This window comes from Dendrobates tinctorius, unplaced genomic scaffold (assembly GCF_039654945.1).
Source record: "Dendrobates tinctorius isolate UK_male_01 unplaced genomic scaffold, ASM3965494v1 ptg000020l, whole genome shotgun sequence".
NCBI lineage: Eukaryota > Metazoa > Chordata > Amphibia > Anura > Dendrobatidae > Dendrobates > Dendrobates tinctorius.
The window spans coordinates 15,905,450-15,922,789 of NW_027361688.1; the positions used below are offsets into that span (position 1 = coordinate 15,905,450).

General features: G+C 40.8%; 1 protein-coding gene across 2 annotated transcripts in view; it reads right to left on the bottom strand.

Moving 5' to 3' along the window:
- Nucleotides 1-4,127: 4,127 nt before the first annotated feature.
- The window catches only part of LOC141083487 (potassium voltage-gated channel subfamily A member 1-like), a 120,328-nt gene continuing 107,115 nt past the window's right edge, over nt 4,128-17,340 (bottom strand). The window contains exons 2-3 of one of the 2 annotated variants that reach the window (XM_073567774.1): nt 9,821-9,882; nt 4,128-4,456 (exon numbers count right to left, since the gene is read on the bottom strand). The gene's annotated coding sequence lies outside the window, so the exon portion shown is untranslated. Of the gene's footprint in view, nt 4,457-9,819; nt 9,883-17,340 lie in introns of those variants that run through there. The other variant, XM_073567775.1, reaches the window with a different exon arrangement.

A 17,340-nucleotide genomic window follows, 5' to 3' on the forward strand; every position in this document is an offset into this window, starting at 1 on the left:
AGGCAATGGGACTACTGGCCCCCCGAGAGGGGTTTTGGTGGACTGGAGGCAATGTATTTTGGTCATCTACAGTTGTGGCCAAAAGTATTGACACCCCTGCAATTTTGTCAGATAATACTCAGTTTCTTCCTGAAAATGATTGCAAACACAAATTCTTTGGTATTATTATCTTCATTTAATTTGTCTTAAATGAAAAAACACAAAAGAGAATGAAGCAAAAAGCAAAACATTGATCATTTCACACAAAACTCCAAAAATGGGCCAGACAAAAGTATTGGCACCCTCAGCCTAATACTTGGTTGCACAACCTTTAGCCAAAATAACTGCGACCAACCGCTTCGGGTAACCATCAATGCGTTTCTTACAATGCTCTGCTGGAATTTTAGACCATTCTTCTTTGGCAAACGGCTCCAGGTCCCTGATATTTGAAGGGTGCCTTCTCCAAACTGCCATTTTTAGATCTCTCCACAGGTGTTCTATGGGATTCAGGTCTGGACTCATTGCTGGCCACCTTAGAAGTCTCCAGTGCTTTCTCTCAAACCATTTTCTAGTGCTTTTTGAAGTGTGTTTTGGGTCATTGTCCTGCTGGAATAGAAAAAATAGGGCGCACCTAACTGTGTAAATGAATCAATATATAATTAAAGGTATAGGTGCCGCAGCAGTGGGATGGACAACAACAAGAAAAGAAGGAGAAAGACACCACTGCACCAAGCGCACACTAAACCAATAGAAATAAATTTTATTGATGCAAAAGGTTAAACATTAAAAACATAATAAAACATGGTAAGCATCCCACAGTGTATATAAGTCACATATGGCATATACAACATATCAGACCTAATATAATAGCCCATATACAGTCCATATACAATCCATATGCAATTCTACTCTACCATAGTAGCCACAACCACCACCCTAAAGCTAGGCTCATGGAGACCCGGGGCCCAAATGTTGCGCAATAATCACATGAAATCAATCAGCGCAACAAGCCCTGCATACTACCTGATAATATATGTATGCCACAAAAGGCCAAAAAATAGTAAAGTGGCCCCAATAAACAAACCAATGCTCAGTAATTCCCCATCAGACAGTTTCAGAACCGCTAAGGGAAAATGTGGCTGCAATAAGATATATAGAAAGCGGGTGCTAACCCAGGACCATACCCGGGTATGTCTGATGGGGCATTACTGAGCATTGGTTTGTTTATTGGGGCCACTTTACTATTTTTTGGCCTTTTGTGGCATACATATATTATCAGGTAGTATGCAGGGCTTGTTGCGCTGATTGATTTCATGTGATTATTGCGCAACATTTGGGCCCCGGGTCTCCATGAGCCTAGCTTTAGGGTGGTGGTTGTGGCTACTATGGTAGAGTAGAATTGCATATGGATTGTATATGGACTGTATATGGGCTATTATATTAGGTCTGATATGTTGTATATGCCATATGTGACTTATATACACTGTGGGATGCTTACCATGTTTTATTATGTTTTTAATGTTTAACCTTTTGCATCAATAAAATTTATTTCTATTGGTTTAGTGTGCGCTTGGTGCAGTGGTGTCTTTCTCCTTCTTTTCTTGTTATTGTCCTGCTGGAAGACCCATGACCTCTGAGGGAGACCCAGCTTTCTCACACTGGGCCCTACATTATGCTGCAAAATTTGTTGATAGTCTTCAGACTTCATAATGCCATGCACACGGTCAAGCAGTCCAGTGCCAGAGGCAGCAAAGCAACCCCAAAACATCAGGGAACCTCCGCCATGTTTGACTGTAGGGACCGTGTTTTTTCTTTGAATGCCTCTTTTTTTCTCCTGTAAACTCTATGTTGATGCCTTTGCCCAAAAAGCTCTACTTTTGTCTCATCTGACCAGAGAACATTCTTCCAAAACGTTTTAGGCTTTTTCAGGTAAGTTTTGGCAAACTCCAGCCTGGCTTTTTCATGTCTCGGGGTAAGAAGTGGGGTCTTCCTGGGTCTCCTACCATACAGTCCCTTTTCATTCAGACGCCGATGGATAGTACGGGTTGACACCATTGTACCCTCGGACTGCAGGGCAGCTTGAACTTGTTTGGATGTTAGTCGAGGTTCTTTATCCAACATCCGCACAATCTTGCGTTGAAATCTCTTGTCAATTTTTCTTTTCCGTCCACATCTAGGGAGGTTAGCCACAGTGCCATGGGCTTTAAACTTCTTGATGACACTGCGTACGGTAGACACAGGAACATTCAGGTCTTTGGAGATGGACCTGTAGCCTTGAGATTGCTCATGCTTCCTCACAATTTGGTTTCTCAAGTCCTCAGACAGTTCTTTGGTCTTCTTTCTTTTCTCCGTGCTCAATGTGGTACACACAAGGACACAGGACAGAGGTTGAGTCAACTTTAATCCATGTCAACTGGCTGCAAGTGTGATTTAGTTATTGCCAACACCTGTTAGGTGCCACAGGTAAGTTACAGGTGCTGTTAATTACACAAATTAGAGAAGCATCACTTGATTTTTCGAACAGTGCCAATACTTTTGTCCACCCTCTTTTTTATGTTTGGTGTGGAATTATATCCAATTTGGCTTTAGGACAATTCTCTTTTGTGTTTTTTCATTTAAGACAAATTAAATGAAGATAATAATACCAAAGAATTTGTGTTTGCAATCATTTTCAGGACGAAACTGAGTATTATCTGACAGAATTGCAGGGGTGTCTATACTTTTGGCCACAACTGTACCAGGAGTTGTAACACCATGGATGTAAGGAATAAAAACTAGTTGTATCGTGAACCTGCCTTGGTGATTATTGCAACCCACAACCTCAGATCTTCACACTAGGGTTGAGCAAAAACAATTAGAGGACCACGGTCTGGAGTACATGATGGTCGGTACTCATGACGTTGGTCATCACAAGAGGTGCCCAGGATGGCAACATTTGAGCTCCTCCGCCTGTCAAGGAAGTGATCTTTTGTCCTACTGCAGACACAGAAGAAGGGGGGAGGATCCTGGTGACGTCGTTATTTTACAACCGCACATAGGAGACGTGTAAAGAAGATTTCTTTAGATATAGTTTCTGCTTTAATTGTGTTAGGCTACTTTCACACTTGCTTTGTTTTGCAGCGCGTTTTTCCCGCAAAAAAACGCATGGAAAAAATGCATACAAACGCATACAAATGCTGCGTTTTTTTCAAGCATTTTTATGAGCATGCATGAAAAAAACGCAGCGCTTTATGTGTTTGTATGCGTTTTTAGCGTGTTTGCGTTTTTTTCCAACAATAGTTGGCCCCTCACACTAACCCAAACCATGACTTTATTAACCCTAACCCTTAACCAAACCATACCCTAACCCTAACCCTTAACCAAACCATACCTTAACCCTAACCCGGACCCTAACCCTTAACCAAACCATACTAACCCTAACCCTAACCCTTAACCAAACCCTACTAACCCAAGCCCTAACCCTAAACCCTAACTAACCCTAAACCCTAACCCTTAACCAAACCATACTAACCCTAACCCAAACCCTAACTAACCCTAAACCCTAACCCTTAACCAAACCATACTAACCCTAACCCAAACCCTAACCCTAACCCTAAACTCCCTTAACTAACCCTAACTCTAACCCAAACCCCTAATTTCCATTGTCTAACCAATGGTCAACAAAAAAAACGCATACATGAGCATGCCAATGCGCACATATGCGCACCCATAGACTTATAATGAGTGTCTTGCTGTAAAAAAATGCATTGCACGCGCATGCGTTTTTTTGAGGCAAGTCGGACTCCCAAAAAATGCAACAGGATGCATTTTGTGCGCCTGAGCGCACACCACAAAAAAACGCATGCGCGTAAAAACGCATACAAACGCATGTGTATGCGCACATAAGCGCATCCCATGCAAAATATAGGGGAAAAAACGCAAGTGTGAAACCAGCCATACGGCAGTAAATTGCAAAAATGCTTGTATTTACAATGCCCAGTTATTAAGATAGGAATAAATCCTTTAATGAGAGCTGATTATTGATCTCCCAGAAATATGTGTCAAAGATATTGTAGTTGTACTCAAATTTTGCTAATCTGCATCCTAAACACGAGGGAGAATACACCAGAAAAGTTTTTAAAAAAAAAACTAAAAAACTTTGTTTTCAATTTTTACTTTTATTTAGAGAGAACAGTGATCAAATGTGAAAATAAACCGAACCGTGAAAAAAATCTGTGTGAAGAAAAATGGCACCTAAAAAAGATTTAATAAATTACAATTTCCATAAATTAAAAGGCGAGGTACGTGTTGATATTTAAATATTAAAAAAAAAAAAGAATTCACCATAGCGGAATATCCCAATAAATTAAATAGAAATTATGCAGTCCATGAGAAACAAACAAAGCCGATGTCACAGACGCTCTTCATCGTCAGAAGTGCCTTTGTGCGCAATGAAAAATCTTTGATCAGGTGACTCAGTGAAGACTGGATTTTTGTCCTGAAAAATAATAATAATAAAAAAAAAAATATGTTAAAGTAAATGTAAAATTACAGATACAGAAAACAGTTTACAGCATTCGTCCTCCAGAGGGCGATGCATTATCATAAAACTGCTACAGTTTACACCATGGTAATTCATAGCTGCATCCAATAGGTGGCGCTAGAGTTTAAGTCCGCTTAATTTCCCCAGCTGGCTACGGCAAAAGAAGAAAGTAGTCTGTATCAATGGGACTGGGGAATAATCTTCCGTATAAGGGGCCTGTTCCGAAAGCAAATGTCAAAGGAAAGCAAGATGGAACAAGCTGGATTTCAGCTTTCTCGCTGCTATGTTCCAACTGGTTATAACGAATGTAAGGAAGGGTTCTAGTGTACGGCTGGCTTACGTGCTACCAATAAGGCTTTAGAAAGTGAGCGTGAGTACTTTCTGTTCAAACAACTTTCCTTACAATTTAAAATGTAACTTCTTCTATCTATGTAGAAAAAAAAATGGAGCAGCACAAGCAAAAGTGCAGGTGTAAATGCCAGCGCATAGGTTGCAACACATCAACAAAAATAAAAAATGGGTAGCAATCAATAGCAAAATGTATTAAAAAAATGAGTATTTATTGGCCCATTTATTTAATCTCGAGAGCAAGTGAGCCTTTGTCAAGCTCTATCTATTATCTATTGTATATATATATATATATATATATATACAGTGGGGAAAAAAAGTATTTAGTCAGTCAGCAATAGTGCAAGTTCCACCACTTAAAAAGATGAGAGGCGTCTGTAATTTACATCATAGGTAGACCTCAACTATGGGAGACAAACTGAGAAAAAAAAATCCAGAAAATCACATTGTCTGTTTTTTTTTCATTTTATTTGCATATTATGGTGGAAAATAAGTATTTGGTCAGAAACAAGCAATCAAGATTTCTGGCTCTCACAGACCTGTAACTTCTTCTTTAAGAGTCTCCTCTTTCCTCCACTCATTAACTGTAGTAATGGCACCTGTTTAAACTTGTTATCAGTATAAAAAGACACCTGTGCACACCCTCAAACAGTCTGACTCCAAACTCCACTATGGTGAAGACCAAAGAGCTGTCAAAGGACACCAGAAACAAAATTGTAGCCCTGCACCAGGCTGGGAAGACTGAATCTGCAATAGCCAACCAGCTTGGAGTGAAGAAATCAACTGTGGGAGCAATAATTAGAAAATGGAAGACATACAAGACCACTGATAATCTCCCTCGATCTGGTGCTCCACGCAAAATCCCACCCCGTGGGGTCAGAATGATCACAAGAACGGTGAGCAAAAATCCCAGAACCACGCGGGGGGACCTAGTGAATGAACTGCAGAGAGCTGGGACCAATGTAACAAGGCCTACCATAAGTAACACACTACGCCACCATGGACTCAGATCCTGCAGTGCCAGACGTGTCCCACTGCTTAAGCCTGTACATGTCCGGGCCCGTCTGAAGTTTGCTAGAGAGCATTTGGATGATCCAGAGGAGTTTTGGGAGAATGTCCTATGGTCTGATGAAACCAAACTGGAACTGTTTGGTAGAAACACAACTTGTCGTGTTTGGAGGAAAAAGAATACTGAGTTGCATCCATCAAACACCATACCTACTGTAAAGCATGGTGGTGGAAACATCATGCTTTGGGGCTGTTTCTCTGCAAAGGGGCCAGGACGACTGATCCGGGTACATGAAAGAATGAATGGGGCCATGTATCGTGAGATTTTGAGTGCAAACCTCCTTCCATCAGCAAGGGCATTGAAGATGAAACGTGGCTGGGTCTTTCAACATGACAATGATCCAAAGCACACCGCCAGGGCAACGAAGGAGTGGCTTCGTAAGAAGCATTTCAAGGTCCTGGAGTGGCCTAGCCAGTCTCCAGATCTCAACCCTATAGAAAACCTTTGGAGGGAGTTGAAAGTCCGTGTTGCCAAGCGAAAAGCCAAAAACATCAATGCTCTAGAGGAGATCTGCATGGAGGAATGGGCCAACATACCAACAACAGTGTGTGGCAACCTTGTGAAGACTTACAGAAAACGTTTGACCTCTGTCATTGCCAACAAAGGATATATCACAAAGTATTGAGATGAAATTTTGTTTCTGACCAAATACTTATTTTCCACCATAATATGCAAATAAAATGAAAAAAAAACAGACAATGTGATTTTCTGGATTTTTTTTTCTCAGTTTGTCTCCCATAGTTGAGGTCTACCTATGATGTAAATTACAGACGCCTCTCATCTTTTTAAGTGGTGGAACTTGCACTATTGCTGACTGACTAAATACTTTTTTTCCCCACTGTATATATATATATATATATATATACACACAGGGGTTGGACAAAATAATGGAAACATCTAACGTTTTGGCATCATAATCTTTGAACATGTTATAAACATACAAACCGTGACATATGGTGATGTGTTGTAGTTGATTACTTGTGTTATGTGATATGTGTCTGTAAATTAACTGTTTGTTTTGCAGAATTGTAAGAACATTGATGAGAACCTGATACCAATGGCAGACCTCTCGGATTTTCAAAGAGGCCAAATTGTTGGTGCTCGTATGGAAGGCGCTAGTGTAACAGAAAGTGCCCGAATGCTTGGCGTGTCAAGAGGTACTGTCTCCAAAGTAATGACTGCGTTTGAAAGAGGAGGAAAAACGTCCGCAGCAAAGCACAGGTCCGGCCGAAAGTCGAAGTTGACAGAGAGACCGTCGGACTCTAAAGCGAATAGTGAGAGAGGATCGCAAAACCACGGCTCCGAAAATCACTGCTGAGCTCAATGAACACCTACAGAACCCACTTTCCACGAAAACTGTTCGTCGGGAGCTGCACAAATCTGGATTCCACGGAAGAGCTGCAATTCGAAAATCGCTGCTCTCAATGACAAATGTTTCCAAGCGTTTAGAGTGGTGTAGAAACCTCCAGAATTGGTCCATCGAGCAGTGGAAACATGGGATATTCTCAGACGAATCATCGTTTACCCTATTTCCGACGTCCGGCTGAGTGTACGTTTGGAGACAGCCGAAAGAAGCATTCCATCCAGACTGCCTTCTCCCAACCGTAAAACATGGCGGAGGTTCTGTGATGATCTGGGGTGCTATTTCGTGGAGATCCGCCGGGCCAATGATTTCCCTTCATGGAAGAATTATTAACAGCCACGATTATTTAGGCATTTTGGGCGACCAAGTGCGTCCTATGGTTCAAGCACTGTTCCCGGAGGGGAACGCCATCTTTCAGGATGATAATGCACCAATTCATACAACTAGAATCGTTAAAGCATGGCATGAGGAACATTGTAATGAAGTTGAGCATCTCATCTGGCCCCCACAATCCCCAGACCTCAACATTATTGAGCATTTATGGTCGATTTTAGAGATTCAAGTTAGACGTCGATTTCCGCCGCCATCGTCACTCAAAGAACTGGAGGGTGTTTTAACTGAAGAATGGGCTAAAATTCCTTTGGAAACAATTCACACCTTGTACGAATCCATACCTCGGAGAACTGAGGCTGTAATTGCCGTAAAAGGTGGACATACACCATATTAAACTAACTTTTGTTGATGTTTCCAGATGTTTCCATTATTTTGTCAAACCCCTGTATATATATTTATATATTAGAAATATATATATATATATATATATATATATATATATATAGATATATATATATATAGATATATAGATATATATATTTCTATAATTTAACATTTTCCTAAAGAGAAATTATGTGATATTTTTACAGGTTACACAAAGGTATTTTTGTGCTAGTCATCAATATGGTACAGTAACGGGGTCCACAACTACCCCATTGGATCCCAGAAACTAATTATGCTCTTATGTCCTCTTAATACATAGTATGTATTTGCATGTGGCTTTCTTACACTTTATTTTAACTTAAAGGGGTATTCCCATCTCCAAGATCCAATCCCATTTTGTAGTAGGTGTAATAATAGTATTAGCAAATACCTCCAATTAGAAATGTAGCATAATTTTTCTGATTTGCTATGTCTTTCCTCATTTGCAGGATCTTAGGTATCCATGGTTACGACCACTAGCAACTAGCTAACTAATTGTCACTATATCAGTGACCCAAAGAGGCAATTTACATATTAAATCATTTTAACAAAACATACTTATGACCTCTGAAGATGTTACATTCTACCAATAATTACAGCTTTGATTTGCTTGAATGATCACATGACAGAATCATCGTGGATTGGTTTGGATCCATTGTGACTGGCAAAGCAGGGAAGTATGGGGGATTCTCCAAAATTTGATTTGGTCACAGTTGCTCAACTCAAAGTGGAGATTTGATTTGCATTGAATAAATTCTACTAGAAAGGGGATAAAAAGCCTTCTTAATACTTTTTCCGCCACCACTCCCAGCTCAGACCTTTAATCAACACATTAATGTTGTGCATTGTGCCCCACACAGTCACATGGAACGAAATGTGCGTCGTGGCCCACGGGACCACATGGAGCCCTTCCAGATAACCCTAAAGGAGGGGAAGAACATGGAAGAGTCAAGCGATAGAAAGGGCCAAGAACAATATCGGAAAAACAGGTATGGGTATGGCTGAGAAAAGTAAAGTGTACAAGTTTGATTTTTTGAACTCCATCTTGGAGTGCAAAACAACAACCTGAGGGATTTGGGAAAATGCAATTCCCCAAAATTTGGACTGGTTTGTATCTGAATCTTTGAGGAAATGAGTAGCAAGTGTTATTAGTTTAGAATTGATTTGCTTGTTCCTAGGGATGAGCGGACCCATAGAAGTTTGGGTTCATTAGGTTCGACAGAACTGTAGTCCAAAGATCAGTTCGGGTACCAGAACTGTACCTGAACTTGAACCTGAAACCAAACCCTTTAGAAATCAATGGTGACCCGAACTTTGGAGCTGGAAAATTTTCTCTCTCTTTCTCCTCTTGGACTCCCGATCTGTAAAATGAAGTTCCAAGAGAAGTCTGTGTTCGGAGTTCAGCACCAGACACTTTAAAGTTCGGGTTCGCTCAGCTCTACTCAGTTCTACTTTTTTTAAAATTACACTCCACTAGAAATATGAAGTATTACACGGGGTCTATTAAAATCAGTGGTCTGATGAGGGAAAATGCCCAGATATGTTGGGTCCTCCAGAGCATGACATGCCCCTTAAAAAATAGAATTTTGCTTTGACTAATGGAAGAGGTTCCTAAACTGTGGCCAGATAAAGGGCTCCTAAAGACATAGAACATAAGACATAGGCTAATTAACAGAAAATCAAGTTTTAATAAGGATAAAAACATTTTAAGATAGCAATTTTCTTCCAGGTGATCATGCCTTGTTCACATACTGGCGCTGGTGTATCCGAAGAACTGACTTACCCTGCATTTTTCCACCACTTATTATCTTTCAGAACGTTGTAGTCGAATTTCCACGCATCAATCTGAATTTGGAAAAAAACAATATAAAAACCATCAGAAAAATATCATCATATTCAATTGATTGGCAAAAAGCAAAGGTGCAATAAATGAGAGCAGAACCCAACCTCAAAGGGTTTGTTTGTATTCTGTAACCATGGAGACACATAGATCTGTACTGGAGCTGTGGATGCGAATAAGAAATTATTACGGTAATCAAAATTATTTACAAAGTTTTAGGCAAAGGGGAATGATTGCAAAAGTCAGCACACCTGTCAGCAAGATCGATCCCACCTTCAACCCCTTCCCAAACCACATGTATGGGCTTGCAGGTCTTTGAAATGATAAAGAAGACCATGTTTGGCCAGTCACTGACCGCCTTCTTCACTCCTGCTGTTCGTTCCCATGTTGGACCTAGTGAAGAAGGCTTCTTCTTCTTCATCAGGACCTTGCTGCGTATGCACCACCCCAAGGAATGATGGCGCTTGCGCTAGATCTCAGAAGGGAGAGGCATGTCACTGAAACAAGAGTGACCTGTCAATCACTGAAAGGAGACAGGTGGTGGGCGGGGAATAGGGTCGAGAAGCAGCTGTAGGTGCAGTGTCAGCCCCGCTGAACTCTGCAATCAGTTTTCTAAAATAAAGGTATGGATGTAACCAGTGCCTTTACATAGATGGCATTAGTTTGGGGTATAAAAAAAACCCGATGACAGGTTCCCAGGATTGCCATTGTTGGCAGCTTGGGTAATTAGCGTTAGACCAAAAAATATACCGTTCTTCTGTTCCTGGGCACAATGTGATATCCGATGTCCATGGAATGTGCGGCCATTAACCTTTCCAAACAAATGTAAGAGAAATACAATGTAACAGTCCTAAAAGAGAACAAGTACAATAGCGCAACAAAAGCCCCAGCACCCACCCATCCCCAGCACCTACCCATCCCCAGCACAAACCAATCCACAGCACTAACCCAACCCCAGCACCTACCCATCCCCAGCACCAACCCATCCCCAGCACCTACCCATCCCCAGCACAAACCAATCCACAGCACTAACCCAACCCCAGCACCTACCCATCCCCAGCACCAACCCATCCCCAGCACCTACCCATCCCCAGCACCCACCCCGAACACCTAGCCATCCCCAGCACCCACCCATCCCCAGCACAAACCCATCCCCAGCACCCACCCATCCCCAGCACCTACCCATCCCCAGCACCTAGCCATCCCCAGCACCTACCCATCCCCAGCACCTACCCATCCCCAGCACAAACCAATCCACAGCACAAACCCATCCCCAGCACCAACCCATCCCCAGCACCAACCCATCCCCAGCACCAACCCATCCCGAGCACCTAGCCATCCCCAGCACCCACCCATCCCCAGCACCCACCCATCCCCAGCACAAACCAATCCACAGCACTAACCCATCCCCAGCACCCACCCATCCCCAGCACCCACCCATCCCCAGCACCCACCCATCCCCAGCACCTAGCCATCCCCAGCACCTACCCATCCCCAGCACAAACCAATCCACAGCACTAACCCATCCCCAGCACCAACCCATCCCCAGCACCAACCCATCCCCAGCACCCACCCATCCCCAGCACCCACCCATCCCCAGCACCTACCCATCCCCAGCACCCAGCCATCCCCAGCACCTACCCATCCCCAGCACCCAGCCATCCCCAGCACCCACCCATCCCCAGCACCCACCCATCCCCAGCACCCACCCATCCCCAGCACCTACCCATCCCCAGCACCCAGCCATCCCCAGCACCTACCCATCCCCAGCACCCAGCCATCCCCAGCACCCACCCATCCCCAGCACCAACCCATCCCCAGCACCCACCCATCCCCAGCACCCACCCATCCCCAGCACCTACCCATCCCCAGCAGTCACCCATCCCCAGCACCTACCCATCTCCAGCACCCACCCTTCCCCAGCACCCACCCATCCCCACCACCTACCCATCCCCAGCACCCACCCATCCCCAGCACCCACCCATCCCCAGCACCAACCCATCCCCAGCACCCACCCATCCCCAGCACCCACCCATCCCCAGCACCCACCCATCCCCACCACCTACCCATCCCCAGCACCCACCCATCCCCAGCACCCACCCATCCCCAGCACCAACCCATCCCCAGCACCCACCCATCCCCAGCACCCACCCATCCCCAGCCACGGGGCAACTGGACGCTAGGTGACAAGAACAGAAGTGGGGGCAACAGTAATAGCTACAAAAAATAGAGATACAAGATAGATAGATAGATAGATAGATAGATCGATAGATCGATAGATCGATAGATAATAGATAGATAGATAATAGATAGATAGATGATAGATAATAGATAGATAGAGAGATAGTAATATAGATAGATGACAGATAGATAGATAATAGATGATAGATAGATAGATAGATAGATGATAATAGATAATAGATAGATAGATAATAGATAGATAACAGATAATAGATAGATAATAGATAATAGATAAATAGTTAGATAGATAATAGATAGATAGATAATAGATAATAGATAGATAATAGACAGATAGATAGATAGATGATAATAGATAAATAATAGATAGATAGATAGATAGATAGATACATAGATAGATAGATAATAGATAGCTAGATAGATAGTAGATAGATAGATAATAGATATATAATAGATAATAGATAGATAGATAATAGATAGATAGATGATAGATAAATAGATAGATAGATAGTAGATAGATAGATAATAGATATATATATATAATAGATAGATAATAGATAAATAGATAGATAGACAGATAATAGATAGATAGACAGATAATAGATAGATAATAGATATATAGATAGATAATAGATAGATAGATAGATAGATAGACAGATAATAGATAGATAGATAGATAGATAATAGATAGATAGATAGATAGATAGGTGATAATAGATAGATAGATAGATAGATAGATAGATAGATAGATAATAGATAGATAGATAGATAATAGATAGATAGATAGATGATAATAGATAGATAATAGATAGATAGATAGATAGATAGATAGATAGATAGATAATAGATAGATGACAGATAATAGATAGATACATGATAGATAATAGATAGATAGTTAGATAGATAATAGATAGATAGATAATAGATAGATATTAGATAGATAGATAATAGATAATAGATAGATAATAGATAGACAGATAGATAGATGATAATAGATAAATAATAGATAGATAGATAGATACACAGATATAGAGATAGATAATAGATAACTAGATAGATAGATAATATAGATAGATAGTAGATAGATAACAGATATATATAATAGATAGATAATAGATAGATAGATAGATAATAGATAGATAGATAGATAGATAGATAGATCGAAAATAGATAGACAGATAATAGATAGATAAATAAATAGATAGATAATAGATAGATAGATAATAGATGATAGATAGATGATAGATGATAGATAGATAGATAGATAGATGATAATAGATAGATAATAGATAGATAGATAATAGATAGATGACAGATAATAGATAGATACATGATAGATAATAGATAGTTAGATAGATAATAGATATATAGATAGATAGATAGATAGATAGATAATAGATAGATAGATATTAGATAGATAGATAATAGATAGATAATAGATAGACAGATAGATAGATGATAATAGATAAATAATAGATAGATAGATAATTGATAACTAGATAGATAATATAGATAGATAGATAGATAGATAGATAGTAGATAGATAGATAGATAGATAATAGATATATATATATAATAGATAGATAATAGATAGATAAATATATAGATAATAGATAGATAGCTAGATAGAAAATAGATAGACAGATAATAGATAGATAATAGATAGATAGATAGATAATAGATAGATACATAGATAGATAGATAATAGATAGATAGATGATAATAGATAGCTAATAGATAGATAGATAATATATAATAGATAGATAGAAAATATATGATAGATAGATAGATGATAGATATATAGATCATAGATAGATAGATAATAGATAGATAGATAATAGATAGATAATAGATAGATAATAGATAGATACATAGATAGATAGATAATAGATAGATAGATAATATATAATAGATAGATAGAAAATATATGATAGATAGATAGATGATAGATATATAGATCATAGATAGATAGATGATAGATAGATAATAGATAGATAATAGATAGATAGATAATAGATAGATAGATAGATAGATAGATAGATAAATAGATAGATAATAGATAGATAATAGATAGATAGATAGATAGATAGATAGATAGATAGATAGATAGATAGATAAATAGATAGATAATAGATAGATAATAGATAGATAATAGATAGATAGATGATAATAGATAGCTAATAGATAGACAGATAATATATAATAGATAGAAAATATATGATAGATATATAGATCATAGATAGATAATAGATAGATAATAGATAGATAGATAATAGATAGATAATAGATAGATAGATAATAGATAGATAATAGATAGATAGATAATAGATAGATAATTTATGATAGACAGATAACAGACACAGATGTGCACAGGACATGTTATTATCAGGCAGGACACATTTTACAGTTTCTCGGTCGATGGTTTATGGGTCCATGGTGACAATTCCGGGTTCTGCGCAGAGATTTCTCTTTCGCTCTGATCATCTATCAGAATCCTGACAGATCCACAATGTTTCGCCTTCATGTAATTATAGAGATAATTGGGAAAATGGTAAAAGTAGGAAAACTGGCAGAAAAAGAAGCACTGATACCTGATCAGACATTGATAATCTCTTGTCATTTGGCATTCTGTCCTGATTCTGGATATATCTTTATTTCCGCCATGTTTCCGATGAGGACTGAGCATTTCCAGATATTTTTTGCTGAGGACAATATGAGGGGCTGCCTCCTTACACCCACAAAGGACTTTACTTTTGGCATCCAGTGGGGGCGCTGTGGAAGGCTCCTCGCACCGCCTGTCTCCTGTCCGGACAGCGCCCGGAAGATTCTCCAGGAATAGCTGGAATATAACGACGACGCTTGTGCCATTTCAGTGACATATTAATCCTGCAGCCTTCAGAGAATATTCCTTTCCTTAAATAGACAGTGGGGAGACCCTCTGCCTCACACGCCGATGTTATACTGGGAGGGGTAGACACCCTCAAGGTCATGTCAGCTAAGACTGATGGCGGGCACCAAGGAAAACGGGCAAAATGGAGAAAAAAAGCCCTGGACATAGAAAAAATATAACCAGTGGGCATCTATGTATGCTGTCTGACATCCCATAATGTGAGCAGTAGTGTGTATGGCCACCACATGCCTGCATGCTCTCCTGACCCCATAACGGGAGGACAGCCCTACTGTGGGGCCATCATACAGTTTGGGGTGGCAATCTAGGGGAGCTGTGGGTACATTATACTTTATATAGGAAGCTGTTGGTGGGGAGACTCAAGGGACATTATTAAATCTTAAGTGGGCATTTATTGTTATAGGGGCACTCAGGGTATGTTGAGGTGTGAGCATTGTTTTCTTGGGCACATGCACAGGGCAGTAATAGGGATACATACGGCAACAGGGCTGGGGATTTCAGTAACGGGGCGGTCATTCGTTGAGGCTGCCCTATGCCTATTATTAGGGGGCACCACCATAGCTGTAATCATAGCTACCTGGTTAGGGGCCTACTTAGAAGTTTCATCTCACCATGAGCTGACCCCCCTGGCTATGTCTCTGGCCCTCACGTATGTACTCCCGACAAGCCATAATGTGATCAGTAGTGTGTTCACCCCCCCCCCCCCCATGCTTGCTTACTCCTGACAACTCATGGGCATGCTCTTCATGAGACAGAGGATGGGGTGTTGGAAAATTTCTCTCAATTTTGGATCAGGGCATCAATGAGTTCCTAGACAGTCCATAGCACTACTTGGAATGTCCCCCAAAATGTTCCCATAGTCACTAGAGCTATTTGGAATGTTCCCCAGAATGTCCTACTAGACAGTCCGTAGCGCTACTTGGAATGTCCCCCAAACTGTTCCACTAGACAGTCCATAGCGCTACTTGGAATGTCCCCCAAAATGTTCCCGTAAACAGTCCATAGCGCTACTTGGAATGTCCCCCAAAATGTCCCTCTAGACAGTTCGTAGCACTACTTGGAACGTCCCCGAAAATGTTCCCCTAGAAAGTCCATAAGGCCACTTGGAATGTCCCCCAAAATGTCCTCCTAGACAGTCCGTAGTGCTATTTGGAATGTCCCCCAAAATGTTCTCCTAGACAGTTTGTAGCACTACTTGGAATATCCCCCAATATGTTCTCCTAGACAGTTCGTAGCACTACTTGGAATGTCCCCCAAAATGTCCTCCAAGACAGTCCGTAGCACTACTTGGAATGTCCCCCAAAATGTCCCACTAGACAGTTCGTAGCGCTACTTGGAATGACCCCTAAAATGTCCTCCAAGACAGTCCGTAGCACTACTTGGAATGTCCCCCAAAATGTCCCACTAGACAGTCCGTAGTGCTATTTGGAATGTCCCCTAAAATGTTCTCCTAGACAGTTCGTAGCACTACTTGGAATGTCCCCCAATATGTTCTCCTAGACAGTTCGTAGCACTACTTGGAATGTCCCCCAATATGTTCTCCTAGACAGTTCGTAGCACTACTTGGAATGTCCCCCAAAATTACCTCCTAGACAGTTCGTAGCACTGCTTAATAGTGCCAAATGTCTACTCTTGATGCGTAATGTCCCTTAGGTTCTCAGTTGGTTAAGATCTGGGACATGTGAGGATGAGTCAATGGCGTTAATGTCTTCAGCCCAAACGTTGCCAGCTACCACCTGTTCATGTGGGACAATAAACAAGGTTTTTGCATGGAATTTACTATTGAGTGCGGCCCACAAGCCATTTTCTGGATGCTAAGGATCCAAAGTTGGCAAGTGTGATACTTACTGTATGTATAGTCTATGCGCTTGTGCCATGTACCTAAATATAAAAACTCCCTCAAGACGCCCCCTGCTGGCATCCCGTATATTATAACACGAGCCGTGGACCATAGATCTTATACTGTGCCAGTAATGACATTTCCATATGAAAGGAATATTTAATACGAGGAGCCGGGTTCCAGTGAAGCTTTCAGCATCTGAAATGTTCTATGGGAATTCAGCCTCATGTATATTTCACACTGAGTCCCAGAGGGAGGAGATTATGGAAATATTGGGCCTTCATTAGTTTTAGTAATATCCTCCTGATAATTTCAATCTTGCATTTTAATTGACTATAAAAATGCAAAAATGTGTTTTTTTAACCTAAAAACCCCTAAAATTTGTTGCTTAATAGTCTCTTAATAAATCTTCCCAGAGACTGTTTCAATATTGTGTGCAAAATATAAATGTATGCAGTAAACTCCTAAGCTCCCTCTAGTGGCAACTGCTGATAACCAGAATTTCGGTAGGCTGCA